The sequence below is a fragment of the Zalophus californianus genome, chromosome 5 (assembly GCF_009762305.2).
Source record: "Zalophus californianus isolate mZalCal1 chromosome 5, mZalCal1.pri.v2, whole genome shotgun sequence".
Taxonomy (NCBI): domain Eukaryota; kingdom Metazoa; phylum Chordata; class Mammalia; order Carnivora; family Otariidae; genus Zalophus; species Zalophus californianus.
This window is the reverse complement of record NC_045599.1, coordinates 146,885,585-146,912,636: the sequence shown is the minus strand read 5'-3', so window position 1 is coordinate 146,912,636 and position 27,052 is coordinate 146,885,585. Positions and strand designations below refer to the sequence as shown.

General features: G+C 45.4%; 1 protein-coding gene across 19 annotated transcripts in view; it reads right to left on the bottom strand.

The window, feature by feature from the left end:
* Window positions 1–27,052, bottom strand: part of SEMA5A (semaphorin 5A) — a 476,158-nt gene that overhangs the window by 361,431 nt on the left and 87,675 nt on the right. For all 19 annotated transcript variants that reach the window (XR_003522009.2, XR_003522010.2, XR_003522006.2 and 16 more), the window contains one exon: window positions 9,285–9,376. The gene's annotated coding sequence lies outside the window, so the exon portion shown is untranslated. The remainder of the gene's footprint in view (window positions 1–9,284; window positions 9,377–27,052) is intronic.

Genomic DNA, 27,052 nt, shown 5'->3' with positions numbered 1-27,052 from the left:
CAACACCCGTAATGAACAATCCACGTTTCCTGTCCTGCCCTGCAAAGCCCTAAACGCTCTCTCATTCACTTCTGTGGTCAATTCACATCACTCTCCCCTCCCTCATTATATACAGGCCAATCCAAAGTTGCCCACTACTCGCTCTCTATCATGAGACCCAATCCAGGCTCTCTGCACTGCATTTACTGCTACACAATAACTGTTCTTTTTTGTTGCAATATAATTATTGGTTATGGTTGAACTCTCCCATCTTTTAAAATGTATGCTCCATGACAACTGGGGGCCTTTCTTGTGTACGTATTTCCAAAATGCCTGAAACGGTCCTATCCATTGTATGTGCTCAATAAATGTCTGCTTGGAGATGGGGTGGATACAGATTATTTCACCTTGCCAGTTTCCTTACAACTTTCAAGAAAAGGGGTTAGTGTTTTACATCAATAATAGAAACATAATTTCCAGTCAGACATTAACTGCGATGGCCGCTAGTCCTCGATGATCCCCATATACAGGAAGAGGTGTAGGAGAGCCACCATTCGTTTATACAGATGTTTATCCACGAGGGATCTTTGAGATTAACCACCAATTATGTATTTTCTGCCAAAAAATTACACAGTGAGAGTGGGTTCTAACCCTCAAAATATCTGCTAGCTCAGTGAAATAAAACCAAGACACTATCTGCAGAAACCTATAGTAGCTTTAGTTTGCAACATTTAAAATAGGTGGGTTCTGGGGTGCCTGGGTGGCTCAGTCGGTTAAGCGACTGCTTTCGGCTCAGGTCATGATCCCGGGGTCCTGGGATCGAGCCCCGCATCGGGCTCCTTGCTCTGCAGGGAGCCTGCCTCTCCCTCTCCTCCCCACTTGTGCTGTCTCTCACTATCTCTGTCTCTCTCTCTCTCTCTCAAATAAATAAATAAAATCTAAAAAGAAAAAAAAAATTTAAAATAGGTGGGTTCTACTGCTTTACAATTCTTGTCCATACTATTCTGCCAGGGGAGCTCCCTTAGCGACCTTTACAAAATAAAGGGGGTGAAACACACACTGGATTAAGAAGGTACATGTTATTCATTGGGCTCGGCCATCCAGATGACCACTGCGTGACCCTGGTGAGTTTCTCAACTTCTCCATGCCTAAGTTTTCTCACCTCTCAACTGGGGATAACATTAGCACCTGCTCTGTATGGTTGTTGAGAAGATGAAATAATATAAGTAAAGCAGGTATAGCAGGTGCCTGGGACACAGCAAGCGCTCAAGTAATGTGAGCCATATTATGAATTACTGCCAGGTTATGACCAGTGGCTTACATCATGTTTCATACTGTGAAATATTGGAGAATCTTTATTAAATTTGTACTGTCATCGCTACATTAGGAAGGACTGTTGAATGATGTCCACTGGTGAACTGGTGAACTGAACCTCTTTCAGACCCAAACAGGGGTGAGCACTGCAGGTAGCTGGAGGTGACCTAGGAATATTTGCCCTGGGGAACTGGCCTGGGTTCAGGCAAAGGAGAAAAAGCTACCCCAAATCAATTAGATCTCCACAGACCAGGCATCTGTGGTAGAAATGTTCATTGTAGGTATATCTGACCATTTAGGATTTGCTTGAGAAAACAAAAATTACTTTGTAAATGCTCTGCCGTAGAGACAGACTGTAAATAAGAGAACAAGAGTCAGTGGGGAGCCTGGGGGGCTCAGTCGGTTAAGGGTCCAACTCTTGATTTCAGCTCAGGTCATGATCTCGGGATTCTGGGGTGAGCTCCACCTTGAGGCTGCTTGGGATTCTCTCTCCCTGTGCCCCTCTTACCCCCGATCACACGCACACTCTCCAAAGAAAAAAAGAAAGGAAGAAGAGAAAAGAAAAAAACAAAACAAAACAAGAGTCAAAGCTAAAATATATACAAGATACTGAACATTACAATCACAAAACAAAGGTACTGCATCATAATTCATAATTACCAGGACATCCCAGAAGAAAATTCTAAGACTTTTGCACGGACCTTTTTTACACCTAGATTATGAAATAATCTTAGAAGAGCATAATACAGTACATAAAATAGAAAGTGATGAAAAGACATGTAATCAGCGCCTGGAAAAGATGGCAATGGAAGGAGAAAGCTAGCATATAACTATGTATCAAATTAAGTTAAGAAGGAGAACATTCCAGGAAAATAGAGAAAAGTCACAGTTACCTGGGAGAAAAGAACTAGACCTGCCGCTAAAAAGATGCTTGGTTCAATGAAGATACTTTAGAAGGAGCACTAATACAAAGAAGGGTGTGGTCAGTCACACGCTTCACTGTTGCTATTTCTTCTCGTTTGGCGCCTATTACGTGCGTGCCCTGTGGAGGCCTCCTACCTGATGCTCCCACCTGTGTGCACAGCGGCAGCATGACACAGTTCCACGTTCTGCGATGGCTGATAGAAAAGGTGGGCGACTGTCCACACTCTCTAAATGCAAAACATACGTGTGTGTACGCACCCACACACTCACATGTGCTCGTAGCACCGAGTTCGTGAAAGGTAATTTATTTAAAAGGTGTTGCATAGCTGTGGTTTTCCTCTTTTGGTGTATACTTTAGCAGCCCTCAATTACTTTACCAAAAATTCAAAGCTAAGCCACCATGCTGGGTTTTAGCCCATTTCTTTCATTGACCACAATCCTGACTTAGTGGCCTTCATGAGTTTTGTTTTTTTTTTTTATGTTATGTTAATCACCATATATTACATCATTAGTCTTTGATGTAGTGATCCATGATTCATTGTTTGTGCGTAACACCCAGTGCTCCATTCAATGTCTTTTATCTGTATCTATAAACCTATATACCTACATCTCTACATGTGTATCTCCATGTATCAGTATCTACATCTATCTATCTATAAATATATATACAGATTCAACTGACGCAGATTCACACTCCCAGCATGGCAGGGACTCCATAAAGACACATCACTGTTGTTTTTTGAACATGTACATTTCAATAACTAATTTACAGGAAATCGGACTTCAGGGTTCTGAGCCTCGCTCAGCTTCATGACCTGACAGTCTTGCTGTGCTGTGCTATTTTTATGTTTAAGAACATCTACTCCTTGAAGATGATACAGATGAAATTCTCCGTGACGCCGAGAGGAGGTCCAAATACTGAATTTAAGAAATGTAAATGCCAGGAAGGAACTGACATCTGATCCTACCGTGCAGGGGCGGGGCCACTGGTCTCTGTCCATGTGCTATTTAACTACCGTCCCCTTCCTTTTCAGCCATCTTCACATATAATAGAAAACCATTAGGGAGAAAGAGACTTCAGAGGGACTGCACTCTTTCCTCTCTAAGATACACTATGAAGAATGTTCACTTATACTGGAAGATGGCAAAGACTACTCAGAAGGCAGTAGACTGGGTTATTCAGGCCTCAGCTGGACAGTTTGGGGACAGGCTATGAAGGCTTCAGCAAATCTAATTATTTAATTATTGTAAAATCATGAAATAAACATCTTACATGTAGCACAATCAGAAGGCTAGCGAGGCACAATTTTACTGCACTCTTAAGGACCATTAGAGTAAGTTACGTTTTACAAAATTTCAGTCTAAATCACTTCATTAAATAACACATACTTAATGAGTGCTTATCGTGTGCCACAGTGTTACGCACTGGGAAGAGAAAGGCAATCAAGCCAAGGGCTTCGCAGTCTCAACAGAGAAAACGTCATCTACGCCACAAATACTACAATGAATCCAACTTTAAGTTGCCAATGTAGGGACATGCACAGGGATACGGAGACACAGAGGAAGTGCAACTTCATTCATCTGGTCACAGAGAGGGAAAAGAAAGGTCCGGAGAGGTGACATGTGAACTGAGAAATGGTGAACTAGCAAATATCCACCTGCTGGACAGGATGGGCTTAAATTATACAGAACGCACCAACCGTAGTTGGAAGAAGAGGGGGAATAATCCCATTCTTCCTCATGCAGAAAAGCTCATAGACTTCCAGCCCTGTGCCCAAATTAGAAATAGGGTTTTTCTCACCCAGTTTGGAAAATCCTGAAATATCTATCCATCCCTCCTTCCTTCCATCCATCCATCCATCCACTCACCCACGCACCGACCCATCCATCCATACCTCTATAAATCCATCCATTCAACAAATAATTATTGACAGCTTTTTACTTCTTGGGCTCTTTTCTATACCTAGAGATGGACTGGTGATCAAAATAGGCAAAAATCTCTGCCCTTATGGAGCTTACAGTGCAGGGAGGGCAGAAAGTATGCAAATGGTGAGGGCGGTAGGCAAAGAGGCAAGGTCAAGGCACTGAACGCTCATGGACTCCAGTGAGCAAGGGCGTGAGCAGACGAGGTTAAGAGGAAATGGCCAGAGAAGTTTAGGAGTCACACCAGGGAAATGTGCCCTGAAACCAGATGAAGAAAGTGCTTCAAACAAGAGGGAGGGATGAGCATAGGAAAGCTGACGGACTGACCTACCGACTGACTGCCAAGTGCGATGCTGACGCAGTCCTGACCCCTCGGGTCAGCAACATGACTCTTACTGGTGACCTGAAGAGGCAGTACTGATGGAAGACTGGTGGTCAAAGTGAGTTCAAGAGGAAATGCAAACACAGGAATTGGGGACAAGAAATATAAGTGAGTGCTTTTAAGGAGTTTTTCCGTTAAAAAAAAAGAGAGAGAGAGAGGTGTGGGTTGTAACTGGAGGGGGAAATGAAAATCAACAGTTCATTTTTTTTTAAGACGGTCGATTTTTGCATTCCTGTTGGAAAGATCCAGCAGAAAGGGGAAAATGAAAACTGATGACACTGGAAAGAGAGAGAAGAACAATTTAAGTACTATCTTCGAGTAGGAGAGAAGGAATGGGGGTATCGGTGCCCAAGCTGGAGGCATGGCCTCAACTAGACTAAGTCTAGGCGGCCACTAGGTGGGATATGTGATTGGCCAGCTTGAGAAGGTGCTTCACCTTCCACCCATCCCTGTGGCAGGGAGGTGGCTTCCTGTGGGAGGAGAAGGCATAGTTCTCAAAAGGCACATGGCCTCTGAGCTCTGAGCAAGGCAGTCAGCCCCCACCCAAAAAAATAATCTGAGCTTGGTAAAAACTTAGATATACCCACCTAATTTCTGAATGCTGGAAACATAAAATCTATTCACTATTCTTAGATACCCTTATATGAAAATATGGTGGTATTTACTTCCCAGAATCTCCTAACCATCTTTCCAACCTTTGGTTTTTCTGCTTCGGTTTAACCAATAATGGTTACTGTCCAAGCTGTAAGCAAAAGCAAATGAAGCAAAATGACTCTGATCCCTTTGTGGCCTGGAAGGCTAAAAGAGACACACACACACACATGGGAAAACCACATGAAAAGCTCCAGTGGATAAAACATGAACTGATTAGGTTTGCAGCCCTGAAGCTATAGAAGCCTCTCTAATACTCTGATCTGGAGGCCACAACGCAGGAAAACCCCACGTCCCATGAAATTCAAAAATCCAAACACTGGGTCATTTTTTATGCCCTTAGGAAAGTTCTGCCAAAAAAGATCTCACGCACAGTTTAATCAAGGGGGTGATATCCTTACAAGCACATGCAAATCTTCAAATCCAAGCAATTAACCCCACCCACATCTGCCCCTCTAATGGGTGTGTGAGAAGACGCCATCACCAGCCTGACTCAAACATGAAGCGAACTTGACCATACATCTGTGATTCAGAAATATTTATAGTGGTCATAAAGCCAGAACAAAACCTACTTGGCAGACACTCACCTAAACAAATGAGGAACAGGGCCAAAATCCCATACAGCAGAGACAGCAAGGCTTCCCCAGCTCCATAATGGGAAATCCGATGCATTCTAACGTGGAGAGTGGAGGCATATAATTGTCCTGTCAGTGAATTTGGGAAATGAGGAGTGAAGTACATGTGACCGGGCAAATCAGACCTGCACGAGCCTCTCCAGATCGCCTCCTGGAGATGTTCCATCAGGCTGATGAGGCCACAGGACAGGAATAGGGAGTTGAATCCACAGCTTTAGTACTTCTGACATTATTAAGAACGACAGGCTAAATCTTTATCCCAAAGTACCACCACTCAGCATGTTTAAGCAAGTGATGCATCTGTGTCAGTAATATACATAGAAATGCACCAAAAATATCACGAAATAAAATTCCAATCAGCACAGCGGCACCAACTGAAGTACTGAGCGCAACTCAGTGAGGATCTTTGTTCTCCTATTTAGTCTTTTTGTCTCCACAAACCCAAACAAGTGTCTCATTGCCTCTTCCCGCTCTCAACTGATGTCCTTTCACTTTCCTGATTTTACAGCCAAGAAATCTAGAAAACCAAGAAAAGTAAAGCTAGAGACCTGAGTTGTGGTTAGATCTGTTCAAAGCCAGGTTACTCTCCATCTCAAAAAGAGAAATCTAGTCAATTCTCTCTCTTCTGGAATGTATAAGCTAGGAGACCATTGTTGTAGGGACATGATAACTCATAATTAATATTTTCAGTGAGTGCTCTAAACTCAGTGAGTGAGGACACCAACCAGTACGTGAGTGATTCCACCAGTACGGTCTCTGTCTTGCAGTCACACTACATAACATTTAATGCAAACACCAGAAGCGAGGTACAAACATGAGATTAGCACTGTGATAATGACTTAATCATACCCAGCATGATGGGCTAGGTTCTATTATATAAAAAGCACTGATACACAGTTGTTAAAAATATAGCTTAAAGCGGTAGAACATCTCAAAGTGCGAAACTTAACCTTATCCTAACTAAGAGGATTAATGAAAGAATGAAATAATTTCAGTTGTCTGGCCATAAACTAGATTTCTATTCGTAGGATAAAGCAATGTGCAGCCGAGATCTCTCATTCATACAAATATCTTAATTGTCTGAACATCCTCATTAGAGTAAATTTGGAGGTAGATTTTTGTCAGTGAGGAAAAAGAAAGGCAGACTGTAACTATGAGACAAATTACAAATAGCAGGATCTATTTTTAAATAACTGAGCTATTCTCTGAATTCCAGAGATGAATATTTGTAATAATATCAGAAGAAAGTAAAGGAAAATCTGTATTAAACTCCTAAGCACCGATTTCATTATGAAAAAAAAAAAATATCCAGCAACACTGTAATAAACTTCTTTAAATTTAAAAGGATAAAGTCAAGGGGCGCCTGGGTGGCTCAGCTGGTTAAGCGACTGCCTTCGGCTCAGGTCATGATCCTGGAGTCCCGGGATCGAGTCCCACATCGGGCTCCCTGCTCAGTGAGGAGTCTGCTTCTCCCTTTCACCCTCCCCTCTCTCATGCTCTCTCTCTCTCATTCTCTTTCTCAAATAAATAAAAAAAACTTTTAAAAAAAAAGGGTAAAATCAACGAGCAAATGAAGTGGGAAAATATTAACAACAAAGAGTTAATATTGTTAAAAAAAACTGTTAAAATCTGTAAGAAAAGTGCTGAATCTCAATAGTTAAATAAGTATAAAATAAAGACAATTCTCTTACACATGTATATTCCCTCTCTCTCTCCCTCTTTTCTCAAAGCAATGGTTAATTATCACATAATTAAGGGGCACCTGGGCGGCTCAGTCGGTTGAGCGCCTCTCGATTTCAGCTCAGGTCATGATCTTGGGGTTGTGGGTTGGGGTCCCCGAGTTGGACTCCATGCTGAACATGGAGCCTGTTTAAAATTCTCTCCCTCTACCCCTCCCCCGTGCTCACATGTGCTCTCTCCCTCTTAAAAAAAATTATCACATAATTTTAAAAAATCAACCAAATAACATAACCAAAATGAAGGAGTAGACAAAAAAAAAAAAAAACTAATGATGCTCCATGATAGTGAGGTTTTACCAAAAGAGAGCTTCTAACATATTACTAGTGAAGCATAAATATCTACAACAGTTATGCAAAGCCAATTGGCAATCTTATTGAAAATGCTTGGTTTTAAAATCATAAGTCAACTGCAGCTATTCTGACCTAATGAATGAACCTCCAGGAGGCCCCCCCTTTACCCATCTTTTTAGATGATAACCAGTACAAGAGTCAGATAGACCTTCAGGTGTCAGAAGTACCCTTCTGTAAGAAGAAGTTAAGTACAAAAAACACAGAACCACCTCATTTGATGTATGTGGCCAAGGAAATCACCCAGTTATCCCATGATTTACATACATCAACTTTGTTCAAACTTGACTCTTATAAACATCTGGTTTTGCTCATAATAAAAGAAGATTTGATACCAGAACACTTTTGAGCAACACAATTATCAGACAGCCCAAAATAATTGCATGTTTGCCCTAATAAGTACAAGCAATAGTATGTTTAAGGGTGCAAAATAAAAATGTCACATTCAGAAACTATACAGAGACCAAAAGAGGAAATGTTATCTGAACTTACTTCATAAAAGAGCTGTACATTCTAGACTAAAAAAATTCACTGAAAGAACAATGTGTATCAAGCCTACTTTGAGCAAAGCTGCAGTCTAGGTCCCTGCCTTACGCTAATACACTTGGGGCCTACAGACTTACACCAAGCATTGGACACAAGATGCACTTAACTCTAAAGAGTAGGTTTTCGCAATTGCAGTAGACTTCATTAAAAGTCACTTATGATTAAATCCTGAGCATCCAAGCCAAATTTTGTGAAAGGACTCATACCTACTGGCCACGAAAACACACTCATTCTCCACACAGTGAGATCTTTGAGTGCTGTACGTAGATCAGGGCTCAGTAAACTATACAGCCTGTGGGCCAAATCCAGCTCAGCTTGCCACTGGTCTTTGCAAATAAAGTTTTACTGGAACACAGCCACGTTTGCTTGTTTCCCAACCATCTGTGGCTGTTGTAGTGCTACAGAGATAATATGGCCAGCAAATCCTAAAATATTGACTACCTCACCCTTTTCAGAAGAAGTTTTCCGTCTCCTGATTTAGCTTGCTGTTTGAAAATCTAATTTCTTAATATTCATTGTGAGCTTCTCTTTAAGGGAATTTTTTCCAGTAAGGGAAAAAAATTAAAAAGCATGCCTGCCTTATTCTCAGAAAGCATTCCACGCGCTGTGAGGTAGTATTATGTTAGGGTTAAGAACACAGGTTCAAATCCCAGCTCCGCCTCTGACTACTTGGGAAACAGTGAGCAGATTACCTCACCTCCCTGTGGCTCCATTCCTTTCTGAAAGCTTGCTCATTCACTGCCGTTTTTTACAGCAGAGATACATGTTACTCATAAGCTATCACAGTGTCTCAGTCTACAGAACTGTTGGTTTCTTCATTTCCCATTGAGGCTTCTGACTTACCAAGGAGGGAAAGCTGGGAACGTTTCCCGGATCATGTATCACACTAAGGATCCACAGCACCTGGGCGCTCAAGCCCAACTCACACGCCGGCACTTCGAAAAAGAAAAGAAAAAAAAGATCCGATTAATCCATTTTAAAGGAGGCTGTGGTCATTGCTTATCGATTCTAGAAGCTTCCATTAAGGCCCGGCACAACCAGCAAGCTGTTTTAGCAGTGTAAGACTTGGAGCAAGGAGACCCCGCACAGCTTGGAAATCACAACAAGGTAGAGCCCGTGCACCGATGGGTTTTCTTCTTCAGAAAAACAAAAAAAAAAAAAATTCAAATGCTGTTAACGTATGCAAACAAATCTCATGAAACAACCAAAAGGACCATCATTTCAAAGCCATTTGAATTACTTTAAGCATTTTGAACATCAAATTCAGATTGGTTGTGTGAATTTACCCATTTTATGATGGCTCATTCATCCTGTTTTGGGGTATATATTGTACCTTAAGTAATGCACTTGAAAAATAAGAAGTAGGGCGCCTGGGTGGCTCAGTCGTTAAGCGTCTGCCTTGGGCTCAGGTCATGATCCCAGGGTCCTGGGATCGAGTCCCGCATCGGGGCTCCCTGCTCAGCGGGAAGCCTGCTTCTCCCTCTCCCGCTCCCCCTGCTTGTGTTCCTGCTCTCACTGTGTCTCTCTCTGTCAAATAAATAAATAAAACCTTTAAAAAAAATAGAAAAGAAAAAAGAAAAATAAGAAGTAAAGGCAGAAGGTATAGAATAAACTATACCAAAAAATATGAGTTTGTATTTTTATTTACACATTAATTTATTTGGGGCACAATGTTGAGACTTTATTAGGAAAAGACCTGTAAACCATAAAAGCATTCACTTCACTAAAATAAAGTAATCTCATCTAATCGCCCCGCAATCTCTTCAGTTTAACATAAAAATCCTAAAAACTTGATACTCTACTGTGACAGAAAGACTACCACAAGGCACCAGCCTCGCTAGAAGCATGTATGACAGAAACTGAAGAAATGGATTACTTTTCCTTTCTGATTCATAAAGAAACGTGCCCATTAGTAGTGAGGGATGCCTGTGACTTCAAATCCTGCCCTTTTAGGGCTCACGTGTGTTCCGTTGTCCCAGTTCACATAGCTTCTTTCTACCCCCCATGCTCTGCAGCCTCTGGCTCCCAAGAAAGCCTGGAACACACTGATGTTGCCTATCCTGACACATACACTTGGGTAGCAGCTAGAATGATGATGAGAAAAAGGGAAGAAGAACTTGCCGGAACATTCTGGAATATTCTGACTATTCCTCTCTGCAATGATTCCCACACTGTCTACTTCAGTCATTATCTAGAGGCCATCTGCCTGCAGAAAATAAACTGAATTACAAGCATCTGGAAGTTTGTAAAATTTTATATCTGCCGAAATCAGCCGTTTGGAAGTCCTGAGGTTCAGAGGCCAGAGGGCAGTCAGTGGCTAAGTGACACGTCTCTCCATGAGGCTCCCTGCCTCCACGAGATGCCTTGCGTTAGTTCACGGGAAGCAAGGGGGCAATCCAAAGCAACACATTCAGAATTGCCCAGCACGGCTTGCGTAGCCCAGGTGTGCACACACACTAAAGCATCGCCGAGCCCGATGTGGTCCCAGCTGAGTCTTCGAAAGCCTGTGACATCATCCTTTGGACAGGAGGAGGTGCAGATGCAAATCCTGGAGGCCAAAAGAGGAGTAAGGGAGCTCTCCCCAAGGCAAGAAGGCATACTCAGCCCAGGAAAAATTCCTAGGAGTGGCCAATTCCCTTCTCACACCACCAATAATATCTCCTTTGGGTGTGGCAACAAACACGCTAGTTGGAACTTCTTTATAAAACGGCATGTTTGAATACACCAGCATCCTCTCTTGAGTCCTACAATCTGTTTTAAAATTAGCACTAAAATTTCTTTGTATTTGTTTATTTCGTAGTTAAAATTTAAGTGACAGCGTTGGACAGACCCACTCATTACTGCCAGGAATACCTGGCAATTTCTACAGCCTCGCATGTGTCAGAATTAAATCTAAAACAGGGCTGATAATTAGACCTGGAGGCTGAGCCCTCCTATTCTCTCCCCCAGTGCAGTCATAAATTAGCAGATGTGGTCCCCCAGGCTAGGACATGCAAGAGTCATGCCTGCAGAGCATGGCCATCCTCTTAAATGCCAAAAGGCTCACAGGCCAAAAAAGGACACTGTTAAGAATTCAGAATCATTGACCCAACCAGGTAAATAGTGCAGAAGGAGGACATCCTGGCACAATCCAGGCAAGAACAACCCACAGCATGGAGCAGATGCTCCAGATACAACTTTCTGACTTCAAAATCAAACCCCCTCCTTGTGAGAAGGCAACACTCCAGTGGCAGAATGCCCAACACAGAGTTTACATGGCTTGGTGGGCAACACAGCTCCCTTCAGAATCCAAAGCTTAAACCAGAAATCCCTTCCTGCAGCAGCATTCAGGAGCATACACCCTGAAAGGTTCTTACTCTGCCAGTGTTTACATCAATGTTGAAAAAGACATTTTATCACCTTGGTGCCGGATAGCCAAGCGAACAGCATTGGGACCTTCTACTCTGCAAGGTCAACCATTTAAGAGGATGGCGTTCCACCCTCTAACGGAATACACCACACTCAACACGACACCCACATGTGCCAAGCAGTGTAGGCTCAGGAGGAGAAGAAAAGGCAACAAGGCAGTGACCTTGTATAAGAGCTCAGTGAAAGTCACGGACAAAGGCTCCTTCGGGTCTGAGGGCTGAGCGCTCCCCTCCTCCCCAGTAAGGTCATGGATAACTTGATGTATAAACCATAAATCATTGACATATTTTCCAGAAAACTAAGAAGAAAGTCAAAAGGTAAAGAAACTACAAAGCCCCAGAGGGTTGCCTCAGGTTGGAAGTCCGAACATTTTAAAATGGATATTTAACTACCCATTAAATGAGAAACGGTTTATGTTTTATTAAAACAAAAATGTCCCCATTTGACTCAATTCCATATTATCCTTATTCTTTTCTTTCAGCTTAGCAGCCACTTTGGTAGAAACAACGTCCTAAGTCCTTGGCATCAGAATTCTCCCTGAGAGCCTCACTCCAGAAAACACTGCCCCTGCACACGCATGTGCCCAGCTGTCTCTGCAGTAAACCTTCCCTAGAAGTTGCACCCCCATAGCCACCTTTCCAGGCTCTTAAAACTGTCTCTTAATTGAAATGCATAAATAAAATTTAAACCTCAATTATAACTTACTAAGTGCCCATCAGCACATGGCTTTCTGCTAAAATATGCAACCTCCCCAGCCCGACCTACTCAGAATGAGGAAAAATGTAGATTTAAACATTCTCCTAGAAACCAAAGGTCAGCTGAGCAGTGGCCTTTCTCCTACAGATACATGAGAGAAATTAAAATTTCAGGCCAGTCTTAAAAGCTCAATATAGAAACTGTACCACAGTAAATTCACAAGAAATAAAATGAAAATGGATGAGACTACCTGGCATCATACAGATGTTTAATGGAGTCATGGAAAGAAACCCCACCAGGTACAGGCTCAGAAAACCTATAAACTGTTGGGCCAGGGTTTCCCAGCTTGCAAGAACTTTACCAGTGGTCATGGGGCTCAACTGAGAGACATCTTGTATTCAGTCAATTAGTTAATTAACTGCCACACAGCCCCATGGCCCTGCTTGGTAGGTGGTCAGAAAACAAAGCAAGAACCAGGGGCACCTGGGTGGCCCAGTTGGTTAAGCGACTGCCTTTGCTCAGGTCATGATCCCAGGGTCCTAGACTAAAGCCCCACATCGGGCTCCCTGCTCCGCGGGAAGCCTGCTTCTCCCTCTCCCACTCCCCCTGCTTGTACTCTCTCTCTCGCTGTCTCTCTCTCTCTCTCTCTCTATTAAATAAATAAGTAAATATTTTTTAAAGAAAGAAAACAAAGCCAGAACCATTCAGGAGCTCATCCAAGACACTCTACAATCTGTCTACACAACTCCGTAAAACTCTGAAATTGGAGGAGAGGGAGGTTGCTTCTGGGCAGAAGAGTCAAGGGGAGCTCCCCGGAGGAAGAGAAATGTGATCTGGGATTTAAGGGACACGGAGGATATTTGAAGAGACGACAAAGTGGGTCCGAGTGGGGAGTGTTACAGGAGAAGCAAGTGGTAGATGAGGCAGAAGGACCCAAGAATCCTAGATGGAGCAAAAAGCCATTTGGCTAGAGCCGTGCTGGGTGGGAGCCTCAATGTCCGGTACCACCCTTGGGGTAAGGTGAATTGCGGAAACCCCAACTCCGGGGCCAAGTGGGAACCCAAGGCTGAGGAGCAGGAAGGGGCGTCACTAAGAGCGGCAGGCCTCTGCCAAGCATGGCCAAGCGGGGGGAAGGCTCAAAGGAGCCACTCCACGGAACTCCTAGACTAGAAAAGCAGCCAGTTAGGCAATGCTATCATGAGAAAAAGATGAGATTTCATCCACAGAAAGGAGGTCATTGAAGGCTCAGTGAAGTACCAGAATGAGAGTGGTATTTAGGACAATCAATATGGCGGCTCTGCAGACGGACAGACAAGAAGGGGAGAAACCAGAGGTCAGGAGCAGTTGCCGCTGAGAACTGAGATTTGAAAATACTAAAGACAAAAACAAGAAGACACGAAAAAAAACACACACCTATAAATCAACAGCCCATTTCTACAAACTATTACTTGTACAGAGAGTCTAGAAACTTGAGTGTGGACTCAATGATGAATGAATGTCCCTGGATACAAGGCAGTAACGTAATCCAGGAGAATCCGAACTTTCTCACTGTGAATTAAAGTACGAATCAGGGCGCCTGAGCAGCTCAGTCGGTTAAGCAACAGCCTTCGGCTCAGGTCATGATCCCGGGGTCCTGGGATCGAGTCCCACATCGGGCTCCTTGCTCTGCGGGAAGCCTGCTTCTCCCTCTGCCTCTGCTCGCCACTCTCCCTGCTTGTGCTCTCTGTCAAATAAATAAATAAAATCTTTAAAAATAAAATACGAATTAAGGAAGGGATATTACTGTCGTTGGCTCACAAGTCCAAGGCCACTGGTTTGGCTGGGAAGAACAATCCGGAGAATCCACAGGCAGAGGTGGAGGGGGTTGAAGACAATCAGCCAATTCTCTGTACACACAGTGCCCCTTTCCGAGACTATCCCTAACTTTGCTCTTCCTGCATGAAGTCACCTCGGACAACCTCCGCCATCCGCTTCACATACGTGTGCCCGACGGGACGGTGCTTGGAGAAATCAACAGTGGGCATTTAGGGTAAAGAAGGATGCTGCTGGAAGGGAAGGCGGGCTCCTGTGGGGCAGGGGCGGCGCCAGAAACCCCCAGCCATTCAGAAAAGAAAAGGGGAGGGGCGCCTGGGTGGCTCAGATGGTTAAGCGTCTGCCTTCAGCTCAGGTCGTGATCTCAGGGTCCTGGGATCGAGTCCCACGTCGGGCTCCTTGCTCAGCGGGGAGTCTGCTTCTCTCTCTCCCACTCCCCCTGTTTGTGCTCTCTCTCACTCTGTCTCTCCCTCTCAAATAAATAAAGAAAATCTTTAAAAAAAAAAAAAAAAAGAAAAGGGGAGGGGCGCCTGGGTGGCTCAGTCGGTGAAGGGTCTGCCTTTGACTCAGGTCATGATCCCAGCGTCCTGGGATCGAGTCCCACACCGGGCTCCCAGTTCAGCAGGGAGTCTGCTTCTCCCTCTCCCTCTCCGCCTCTCCCCCGCTCCTTGTGCTCGCTCTCTCTCTCAAATAAATAAAAATTTTTAAAAAGTAAAGAAAAGGAGGTGCCTGCAGCAAGAACAGAGAAAGAGGAATTGAGGAGGCAAATGTGGCAGAGAGGAGAGTGGGACAGGGACGGGGGCAGGACGAGGGGGAGGGGAGGGGCGCATGGGCCCGAGCACCCAAGAAGCAGCGGGCAGATACCTGGGTGCTCTGACAAGGTGCAGACTTTTAAGGACATAAACCACTGCAGGCAGCCTGGGCCCCCGGCAAGACGACGAGGGCAGAACCTCTGCTCCAGCTGCACCCACAATCCTAAGCAAAACTTCCAGCATCTAGGTAAACCGCGTGAAGATCGAAAGCAAATGCACAGAAAGCGTGAGGTGATGGAGAAGGTCTGTGGTGACAGCAGTGGCCTGTCCCTTGGCTCATCCCAGGGGCATCTGAGGAGCAGCCCTGGTCCCTCAGCTCCAGGCTGAAGCCGGCTGGCACCAGAGGCTGGCTGGGGGAGCAGCTTCATCCCGATCTCCCCAAATATAGGACTGCTGACTGCTTTCCATTCAAGACAGGCTCAGGACTCAAAGGTTACAAGTTAGGGCCTTTTTTCCCCTTTCTTTCTTTATTTTTTTTTTTAAGATTTTATGTATTTATTTGATAGAGAGAGAGACAGCGAGAAAGGGAACACAAGCAGGGGGAGCGGGAGAGGGAGATGCAGGCTTCCCACCAAGCAGGGAGCCCGATGCGGGGCTCGATCCCAGGACCCCTGGGATCATGACCTGAGTGGAAGGTAGAGGCTTAACGACTGAGCCACCCAGATGCCCTTCCTTTCTTTCTTTAAAGACAGGTCTGCTGTTTGGGTCAATATTGCCACCCACCTCAACTTGGAACACTGTTGGATGTGACATTTGGAAATGCTGACAGCAGCACGAGAAAGTGTCCCAACTCAGGACCTTTCCCTTTTGTGAAAGGTGTCCCATCGCCCATAGGTATCTGTGCTGCTCCCCAACCAAATCCTGCCATTGCAAACAGCCCGAAGTCAGAGTGTCCCCGTAAGCACGGCATCATGGCAAACCGCTGGGGCTTTCGAAAGCTAGAGACCTTACACAAACATGTGTGACACGACAAATGTACAGGGAGGGAAACAAAAAAAAACACTTCAATCTGGGCTTGCGAGTTGTTAACTATACAGTCACACCGCACCCAAAAAGGAAATGGTTTGCCTTCCTTTCTTCATCAGTATATGTGGCCAATTAGACATTTTTCTGCATCACACTTGAGCACAGGATGTGTGAAAGAATGACAGGCAGAAAGCCAGTGTGGTGCGGAAGGGCTAGGGGCTCAAGGAATTCACCCTTTGGAAGAGCTTTCCCCCAAATCAGACATGATTTTTTTTTTTTTTTTTTGTCTCTAAATTTGTCTCTAAATCACCAGCTAATTGTTTTCCGTACAAATAATGCCACGTATGGATCAATACCGGTTAATAAAGAATCTGAGAGTCATCTCAAGTGCATTTTCAAAAGACAAGTGCCAGAAGTCACAATTTCCCTTCTTCAAATCCCTGGCTGTCCTGGGGCCAAAGCAGGAACACCCGGAGACCGGCCCCAGGGATGGCTGTGTCTTCGTGGACACTGTGTCCTCACACGCGGACACAGGGCCTCACATTTCCGTCACTTAATGATGCAATCACCTGGCTGTGAGACCAGCAGAGGCAAATGCTACCTCCCTGAACAGAAGAGCAGGCACTTCCGAAAGCTGATGCCAAAGACAAAGAGAAATGCACTTGGACTTGGAACTCTCACGCCCAGATCTGCCGAGACTGCTCCCTCCTTCAGACAGGTGGCGGTTACTGTGAAACCTGCTGGTTTGGCAATATTAAACACAGCGGAAGCCTAGAGAAAATGGAAGGTGGAAACCGGGATTTCATTTCTCCAAGTGTTGACTGATTCTAACAACATTTGGGAAGAAATCAACCCAATTGTTTCCCATTTCGTCTTCGTGCAGAGTCATCCTTTGCCCAGCGCTGAAAGCTGGTAGGAGCTGCTGACCCTGGAATGAATACCTCGCCTGAGCGACTGGAATAAGGCTGGAGCAAAACACCTCGCATCCCTTAACTCCCACACCGGACGATGAGATGTGTTCTGAGCCGCCAAGACACGTGGGAACAGAGGGAGGAAAAAGAGAGGGGCAAAAATGGCTTCTTTATTGAAGCAAACAAGTTGCCAAAAACTAAGCAACTGCTCAGTTGCTTAAAAAATGAGCAATTTCTAAAATCGGCACTCTAAGGACACCACCATCTCTGAAGGATGACTACTTTATTTCTGCCACCATGTGCCAAATTTTCAAAGGGCAGGCTCGATTTTCACGCAGGCGATTCTGAAGGGCTTGCACAAGTGGTTAATTTGCATGGGCAATTGGCCTCTCAGCTTTCATTTTGACAGCTAAATTGATCCATCCTTTGTAGACTAAAAATCTCACCACTCGGAAAGAGAAGGGCATCTGAGGCTTTTTGTAAAACGTGGTCTCTCAAGTCCGACTTATTCAGAACAATGCAACCAATAAGACCTACCCTGTAAGCAGAAGCTTGCCCACACAAAAGACAGCCAAGATTCAATTCTAAATCTCAATTCAAGATGTAATTCTAGGATCAAAATTGAACTTTAAAAAAAATTATTGAGTTACTTATGTTACTTCACTTCTATGAAAGCAGACAGGAAGGGCTTGGGTTCGTAGATCAGTACTTTGGTCACTCCAGAAGAAGAGGGAAATGTCGGCCACAGATCAAATCCGCAAGTGGCACCAGAACCTTCCCAGAACAAAGCTGAACTGAGGCAGACAAAGGTCTGCTGCAAGAGCATGGAGAAAAAAGGACTGCTTATCCCTGCAAAGAGGGCTGACCATGGGATTCGCAAAGAACTGTTAGCAAAATGGCAGTGGGCTCAACCACTCAGAAAAGTATTTTCCTAAAAATAAAAAAATAAAATAAAAAAATAACAGATAGCAGGTTTTAGAAGTTGCTAGCCATAAAAGAGGCTCTGTCTCCAACTCACGACAGAGAAATGAAAAGATGTTCTCCTTCAATTCAGTAAGGGTGACAGTTGAGTACAGAGCCATGCAAGCCAACCCAACATGCACACTGGTCTATGTCAGTCCTGGGTCTTCAGTGACTTGATCTATTTTATGTACCTCGAGCCCAAAGTTGCTGCTTTACATGGGACAGGGTGATCTGGACCAGGCAAATTGTGCTTTGACTTGGAAAGCAAACTATGGTGCTGTTTTCTGGTTTAAGCCCAGCGAGTACTCTGAAGTCATTCCAAAATTTCCATCTCTCCGAAGACATGAAGAAAAAAAGAGTTTAAAAAAAAAAGCCAGCTGAAATTAGTCCCAACTACCTGTTGGGTCTTCCAGTGTCAAAGGCAGGCACCAAGGGCTGCAGAAGAAAAGAGGCAGCTCATCACCTGCTTCGGTCCAGGTGCTCAAGGATGGGGACTCATCCCACGGAAGGACCTCTATCATGTTTTTGAGACAAACAGAAGGCTTAACACTGTAAGAATCCTTGGGTGTGTTATATAACCAAAAATCTAATTCTGTTCTATTTGTCATCCTCTCAATATAAATGAGTGGTAAAAATAAGAACTAGGCTACTACACAGTGAACCAGATGGTGTCTTACCTTCCTATAAACACGGCTGTGTTTAGAGTGTTTACACATGCGGGGGAGTAAAAAAGATTTTCTTTTTTTACATTTCGCAATGAGTCATGTTGTCCATTTCAGGACGAACAGTACTGAAACTTCCTCCCCATGAAAAACCAGCGCAGTTTCCCTAATGTTTAAAAACAACCGTGTCAGCTGCCTCAGATTAGTGATGAAGCGCTCTCGCCCATCCTGCAGCTCCATCAAGGAGACAATCTGATCTGATCAAACTGGACTCACGAAATGCAACCAGGAGGCCGGGAGTGTCCTGTTGCAAGCCTGCTGCTTCTTTGTAGGAGTCCAGACGCTTCTTTCATTTTTTTGTGCAAACACGCCCTTAAAATTTTCAACCCAGGAGGCTGAGTTAACGGTGCCCCGTTTGCCTGCATCTGTGCCCCCATCCTTGCTGAGGGGGCATACTCAAGGATTGAACCTGGGAGAGCCGTGCTGAATCATCTCGGGAAGTTTCTGAGCTTACTGATTATAAAAGGAAAGCAAATCCTTAATTAGTCCCTAACCACTTCATTCAATAAAAGCCCAATCCACTGAAGCAACAGGACCAGTTGGAAATGCAGACCACATTTTACAAAATGATATTTCATTTTCCACTGACAAGATCCGCGAGCAAATGTGTCAACACAGGTGACGTGGGAAGGACCCTGCCTGGGAATATTTGCCCTGCCCCCAACAGCAGGGTTGAGTTTGTGTTTCTTCTTCATAAAGCATCAAGAAAACAAGCCCCGGGGCGCCTGGGTGGCTCAGTCGTTAAGTGTCTGCCTTCGGCTCAGGTCATGATCCCAGGGTCCTGGGATCGAGCCCCGCATGGAGTCCCTGCATTGGGCTCCCTGCTCCACGGGAAGCCTGCTTCTCCCTCTCCCACTCCCCCTGCTTGTGTTCCCTCTCTCGCTGTGTCTCTCTCTGTCAAATAAATAAATAAAATCTTTAAAAAAAAATAACAAAAACAAAACAAAACAAAATAAAACAAAAAATCAAACCCCTCCTCTGTTGAGCAAACAGCATGAAACTGACCACCGGTGCTGATTTTTGTTCTTTCGATTGTACAGGCTGCTGGGACGGTTAACTGCCCTCCTGGTGATTCATATGGAGTTTATCCAATCCAGAACTCTGTACTTCCTGCCCTAAAGATGACATCCTATTGGTCCGCCGCCATCACCCAAACCTTCCCGCTGGCTCTCTGAAATCTGCGTGTGTCTTCGGTGTCCCCGTGTGATGCGGCTGCCTCTCTTCTGTGAACAGGACACTCAGCCCTGCCTCTGGCTACCTCATCTCACCTCCACTGCCTATCTGTTGGCCTCCCCATGTCACGGGCAGTCATTGTGTCCCATGCCACTTTGAATCCCCGAGGCCAGACCTCCATAAATGAGCATGTTCAAGAAAGACATCTGAGGCGGTCTCCTTTTCACTTCAAGGGTGTGTGTAAATAAATGTCCACAGACCAGGCGCACGACCTAAAGTCAGCTTCTAGAGACATCCTTCCTATGTGACATCACCATTCCATCCAAATCACCCAAGAAGCTAAACGGGGCCGGAACCCAGATACCACTCGCTCCTCATCCAGGTTCAGAGCATGGCGGGCACTCAGCAGGTGCCCAGGTAGGTTGGCGTGGATGGAGGCTGAGCAGGAGACAAAGTCTGGAGGAAAGAAAATCACATCTTCCTGGCCCGGAGGCACGAGGCTTGTCTTGATCCCACCTTCGCTGAAAATAAAATTCTTTTTTCACATCTCTTTGGAAGATTTTCAAGTCTCAGAAGAAGTTTTCTGATGCTATTCACACAGGTTCTGGGCCCTGTCCGTACTCTTGTACAATCCAAATCTATCACAGACACTGCTGCACAAACATGCCAGTGTCTATCTCCCCTCTTCTTGCCTCCTGAGCCAGGGGGCACACCCAAGGATCCTTCTACAGCCCCCTCCACCCTGAGGAGCTCTCTGCGCGCTCAGAGATGTCCCCACGGACAGACGGCGGCTCCCGTGAACAGTCAAGTCAGGAGAACAAGGCCAAGCCAGTGGCCAACGGCGAGCAGTCAGGAAAAGACTTTTCCTCCGTGATATGCAGATTATCTTGGCGAATCTCAGACTTACACTGATAATTCCCTCAGGAAGCCCATTTTTCTCAGGTATCAGGAGAATTGCTAAGTAACAGTGACTCCGGTTTGTGAATTAATGATGTTCAGCTGACCAAGCTGCAATTCTGCAGGCGCTGACCGAAACGAGATCCACAGTTCTGCTTCCTGGCTTCTGTTCTCGCTCTCCAACCAGGGCTTTTGAGCACCTTCGCACAGGTGGTGTCTTCAAAGCACCTGAGCCTTGGCCTGTCCACCTCGCCTCTCCCTGCTCGCTCCTGGGTCTCTGCTCCCCCCAGGGAGCTGCAGAGAAAACACACGTTTCAAGGAGCTCCCTCCTTCACTGTCCCGATTCCAATTCCACATGTGGCTTGAGAAAACACGCACGCGCTCTGGCCGAGAGGAACATGCAATTATGATGTAATAGATCAAATCAAAGACTTAAAAGCGTTTAGGTAATAATGAAGCACCGGGAAATCACTACGTTCTTGGGGGCATTTGATGCTTGACTTCAAAATGTGCATTTTAATCTCAACGTTACGTCTCTTGACTCTGTTAGTTTATAGTTACAATCACGATGACCTCTTTTCAGGTCCGTGGAAGCGACGCTACTCCATGAGGGTCATGAGCCTAACAACCGAATCCAGAGCTTCAAGTGAAGACGGTGTAACTCTAGCCTAGAAGACGAAACAATGATGCTGAAAATAAAGCCCTTGCTTGGGGATTTTTTTTTTTTTTTCCCCAAACGACATGGACTCAGGTGTTGGACTAAAGACACTCTTGTCAAGTTAGGCTTCTCATTTGCATCCACTCTCCTGGACCGGCAGACAACCGGCATCTCAGCCAAGCTCCTCATCTGTCCCCCCAGAGACACTATCACCTAACTAGGGACTTCCTGTCAGTGCACACTCATTGTCGACATCAGGGAAATGAAACCATAAGCAAAACCCCTCATTCGAATGGAAAGCTGATGGCACTGTGGGGCAGGAGAAAGGTGATAAAACGTGTTATTGAACAAGGAATAAAACATCTTGCCCTGTTGGCCACTTCCTTCTTCACACGCTTCAGCTTGCACTCGGAAGAAAGGTCATGGCGAGTCATTATTGACTGACAATTTTCAAGCTGTGCCCCATTTCCAAAGATTGCAAAAGCACTATAAATGAGAAAAGTGGCGTGAAATTTTGGGGATAGCTGCTTTTCTCAAAGACTCCTAAGATAAAACAGCAAACCACGATTTGATGCAACGGCATGGTGTTCGGGTCGTTCCTCGGTAGAGACACACTCCTCGCCCCCCCCTTCAAATTAGGTCTCTTCCGTTTTCCTACTCTGGGGTGTACAAGGATCTTTCAACAGAAGCTAAAACGACGCAAGTCAGTTGTATCCATCCTAGGACGAGAGCGGGGGCGGGGCAGGAAGGGCCCAGGCTGACTTACTTCCCTCTGCTGCGAACCTTGGGAGATGCCAACTTCCCTACCATCTTTCGTGGCTCGGCCAAGGATGGCAGACAGGACTTCACCTTCGCAGACAAGGTGTATCCACCTGACCAGCAAGTAAGGACCGTGTTTCTACCTGACCCAGTCAGTAAAGGGGAAGAAAAGAATAATCACGACGGAAATCCGAATAATTGACTGGTTTTTATCACTACACCTAATCCCTCAGGCTTCAAGTGATAAACTGTCAATAGAATCTTCCCCTCACCCCCTTTCGGCACGTCTTCCACGAGCTCCTTTCCATTCATCAGCCCTACAGGTCGGCACGGGCCCTGCGGGGGGCCCATGTTCGCTATGACAAACCCTTAGAGAAAGGAAGGGCAGGGAAGTGTCAAGGACGTGAGCTTTCCTCCCTTGAGGAGTCCCTCCAGACACTGTCCCTGCTCAGAAGATATCTTCATTGTGACTGAAATCCCCAGAAGGAGCCCCCTTCTCCCCAATTCCAATTTGCTTTGACAGACACATGGCTGCCTGTCAAGGAGCCACAGGCTTCCCCGAGCGGGACGCTCTGCAGGAATTCCTAAGCCAGCCCTGGCTTGTCAACAGAAGTCAGCAGCTTGGGGAGAAACAGCTGTTGAATCTCAGCCAGGGGGGCGCAGCCCTTGATGATACACAATCTCGCAAGCAGAACGCAGTCCACCCCCGATTATTCCAACCCTGAGCCGCACAGCTTGCAGGGTATGGAGCCTGGCACTGTGTTTTGGAAAGAGGTTTCACGACCACGTCACAGGAAAAGTCAAATCAGGCCACATTCTCTAAATGCAGACCAAACGCAACTTTCCTTCAGCCTTCCAGCCACACTCTCCCAAACCAAACTTAAAAAGAGAATGGGAAGTGATGGGTTAAACTGGAAACTAACCATCTTTGTGCCTCATCCAGCTGGTTATTCAAGGTGAGGTTTATTGCAAAAGCTTCAAAATCACTGTTCTCTTCCAGTTTAATGCAGAAGCACTGGGTCCAGACATAATGATGCCAAAAGCAGGACAGGCAAGAGAGCTCCAAAAGGGGCCGAATTCATCCCCAGGAAGAAGAAAATGTCCTGAGAGCAGCCTCAGAGGCCGTGAAGTCTTCCACCAGTTTCGGTGCAACCACCAAAAACACGGCAGAAAATCCTGCTTCATTACCACAAGCCTAAACATCTACTTGGCACTTGTGAGACTCAGAGTACAAGGGAAGTCAAGTAACTCCAGACATTACTTCTTTCTTAGGGTAACTCGATATTCACGGAAGGAAAAAGAAAAAAAAAAAAGGTGGGTCAATCCTCATTATTCACAGATCCAATTGTTGCGAATTCACCCAGCTGCTAAAATTGATTTGTAACCCAAAATGTGCCATCGTCTGTGAGTTCAAAGCTAATGTATGGACTATATATTACATAAGGTGTCTTTAAACAGAAACACCTGTGAAACAAGGCCCTTTATCGATGGGCTGATGAGGCCGTTGTGACCAGAAGCTTATAGGAGCCTAACCGCGGATGGCCCCTTGGGGAGATGGGTCGGTATTAACTGATTCTCATTGTTCGCGATGATCTTCCAGAGGAGAGCGCCACGAATAAGCAGCATGGGCTTGTAAATGCGAGACATGAACAAAAACACCCTAACAGAGTCCCCAGCTCTACCCAGGAAGGTCAGGAGCTGACTGGCGTGAAGGTGGGCTGTGGGATTTGTGTGCACGGAGTGCGTATCACTTGGTGGAGGGAGGTTAGGACCAGGCGATGGGAAGCTGGACGATACAAGCGATCTGATCATGCCTAAAAAGCAAAACGGTGGCCCTCTGTCTTCAGAGGAGCACTTAACTCATTACTCTACCTACAAGCCATGGGAGTGCTGGTGCCTGAATGTCTGCCATTAACCACCGTGGGCAGGGACCTTTCTGAAGTCATTCTAGAGGGAAAATGAGACCCCTCAGAAAAGAAATCTGGACAATTACCGGACATCGGGGATGACAAGCCAGCGGCCAAGGTCACTTGCCGAATGAAGGCTCTGGCTTTGGCCCCCAGGACTCTTTAGAGCTCCCACTCTATAATGTGAACCAGACCCCCATCTTCTGCATCAGATAATGAGCCTTGCTCCAGAGATTTAAGGGATGATTACAGTCTAAAGAGCTGATTGTGTCTCATTACACTTGTGATAATAGATTCCTGACAACCAAGGCTATTGACTTGAACTTCCAAATACCAGCACACGTCCCACGTGGCCCCCTCTGACATATTGCCGTCTGTCATGGGTCAAATAGGAAAGTGTGTCCTCACTACACAGCACATAAAGGAGAAAAAGTGAAACTGGTACAGAACGGGGAATCCTGTTCTCTTCCAGTCCAGGAAAGGCTTCCTTGAACTGAGTCACTTTGAGTACATGCGAATCTTTAACATTAAAAATAAAACAAGCAATACAGTCCATAAATGCCAAAGAAGAAAAAGGTCCAAAGACCTTTCTTTCTCACTTCCTCATGGCCTCACAGTTCTTTGCTAGCAACTTCTCCCCTTTCATTATAATCTTAGGAACTATAACTACCACCTTCTGGAATGGAATTGGCTTCCTTATAAACTGCTCTCCTTCCTTTATAATGGGGAAGAAAAAAAAAACTGAGCATCTCTCTCTACTTCGACCTGTACATTGTCAGACGTCACAAGAAAGTGAGTAAAAATAACAGAGATGGTTCACATGTGTCTTCAGACTAAGAGAAGATACTGATAAAACAGCCTGTTTTCCAAGTTCAAGAAGAGTAGTTTCTACCATGATCTCAAAAAGATAAGTTGGCAAGCTCCACAAACGCAATCACCAAGAAAAACAGAATAGTCTGTAAGAGCGATAAACCAAACCCACGAGTTACAGATATATGAGTCAGGCACCAAAATTTCTATCCTGCCGGCATCAGACAGGGCTTTCTCCCGTGTACACCCTGAGGCTGGGAATACTGCAAACTAACCACACGTCTCACGGAGTTTCCTGGTTGGTTCGAGTACTGTTGGCTGATTTCTAGAGAAAGCACCAAGACAGGGAGGCCGTGTGCCAACAGGAACGGGCCAGAACAGGAAAAGGGGTTTCAAACTGGGATCAAGCAATCCTGTAATAAGAAATTGTGCGAATTTTTTAAAGAAATGACTATTCCATCTGGGTTTTCAGCCAAATCTGGCTCTAAAAATTCCCTGATCTCTCAGAATACGAGATGCTAAAATAAGGATTCGTGTGTCTATAAATTAACTGTGAGCCTTAAAGAGATCCGGTGGCAACATGAAAACGGGGCTTGGCGCCACTGAAATCTTGAACTGAAAAAGCAGAGAATTGGTTGGTATTTGACTAAACTTACAGAAGACTCTTCTGAGAAGGGAGAGAGGTCAGCAGGGGACACATTATCTGGAGAGCCTGAAATGCGTAAAGCACTTAAAGAAGGGCAAGATCAAAGGCGCCCGGTGACGGCAGAAAAGGTGCTCACAAAGAAGCAAGCCTCTGTCCGCCAATTACAGTGGGAGCCGGCTCTTTTTGTTTCCCAGAAGCCAACAGTTACAGGACTTAGATTGCGGCATAAATTCTAATTAAAGTACATCTTTCTGGGTTCCCTACAGAATTTCCACTCACCAGCTTTGCCCTTCAACAGGGTTTGAGTGCCTGCCTCCCCAGTTTGACAAAGAACTCCTGTGTCCCCAGCCCAGCCGGGGAGGGAAGTATGTGTTCATGGTGGGCCTCCTGCCTTTCTGGAAGGTTAATCTCTCTTATGCAACTGGCTGCAAATAATTGCTTCTGTTAAGGCAAGCGTCAGGCTCCGGGTGCAGGTGAGAAGCAGGATTTGGCTGGGGAAGGGGAAGGGGTAATTGGAAGCAGACAACAAAACATAACAAAAGGAGAAAATTAAAAACCCTAACTTTCAAGGGAATTCAAGGAGAACACCAGGCAGCAAGAGGACAAGGAGGGAGAGAGGAACATTTCTGACAAGCAGGCGGAACACAACTGGGGACACCTGCAACTTTGGGAGCTCACAAAAAGTGCGTATGTCGGAGGTCTTGGCCCCCGTCCCTCCAGCCCAATCCTAAAGCGGCTGGACGCTACCCCAAACCACAAAAGGACCAGGGAGAGAAGGAAGATCTAAGCCGGTCCAGCTGCAATAACAAATCCAGAAGGGCCCAACCAGGACAGCTTCAAAAAACAAACGTTGTGATTCAAAGCGAGGAAAAACCCAGCCCCCAGGGAAACTTCAAGAAGCACAGGACCTCACCAGACATCATTTTCAAAACCATTAGGAGACTGCCTTTCAATGAGGTGTTTCAATGACAACAGAGGCCTGCCTCGCTGGAAGAGAATAGGATCAAACAGAGAAATCCTCAGAAGGAGGCTGCTCCTCAAAGAGAGACTCAACTGGACTTTTATCTCCCCGAGTAGGCCTCTAAGCCCCCAGGTCACTGAAAGCTTCGAGAGTCTTCACACTGTTACCCCTAAATTTTCTAAATCAATCCCAGCAAATTAGCCTGGCTGGGTAGCTATTTCAGAGCTTTTGGAAAATAAACAGTCTCCCTGTTTGTGCTAAAACCTGTGGCTCTGGAGTGTAATTCCCACCAGTACAAACAATGGCCCAGAACTTCCCAAGTCACTTAAAAGACACAGAACTGGTCATCCATCCGGGACAGCTAGGCGGGAGTAAATCGATAACTCGTGTTCTCTTTTTCATGAAAACTTCTAAAGAGGCTCCCCAGGAGGACAAAAGGCCCTATGACCCGTGTTCAAAACCTGTGACTACTTTCTCTGTGTAGCCTGGACTTTTTTTTATTTTTTTAAC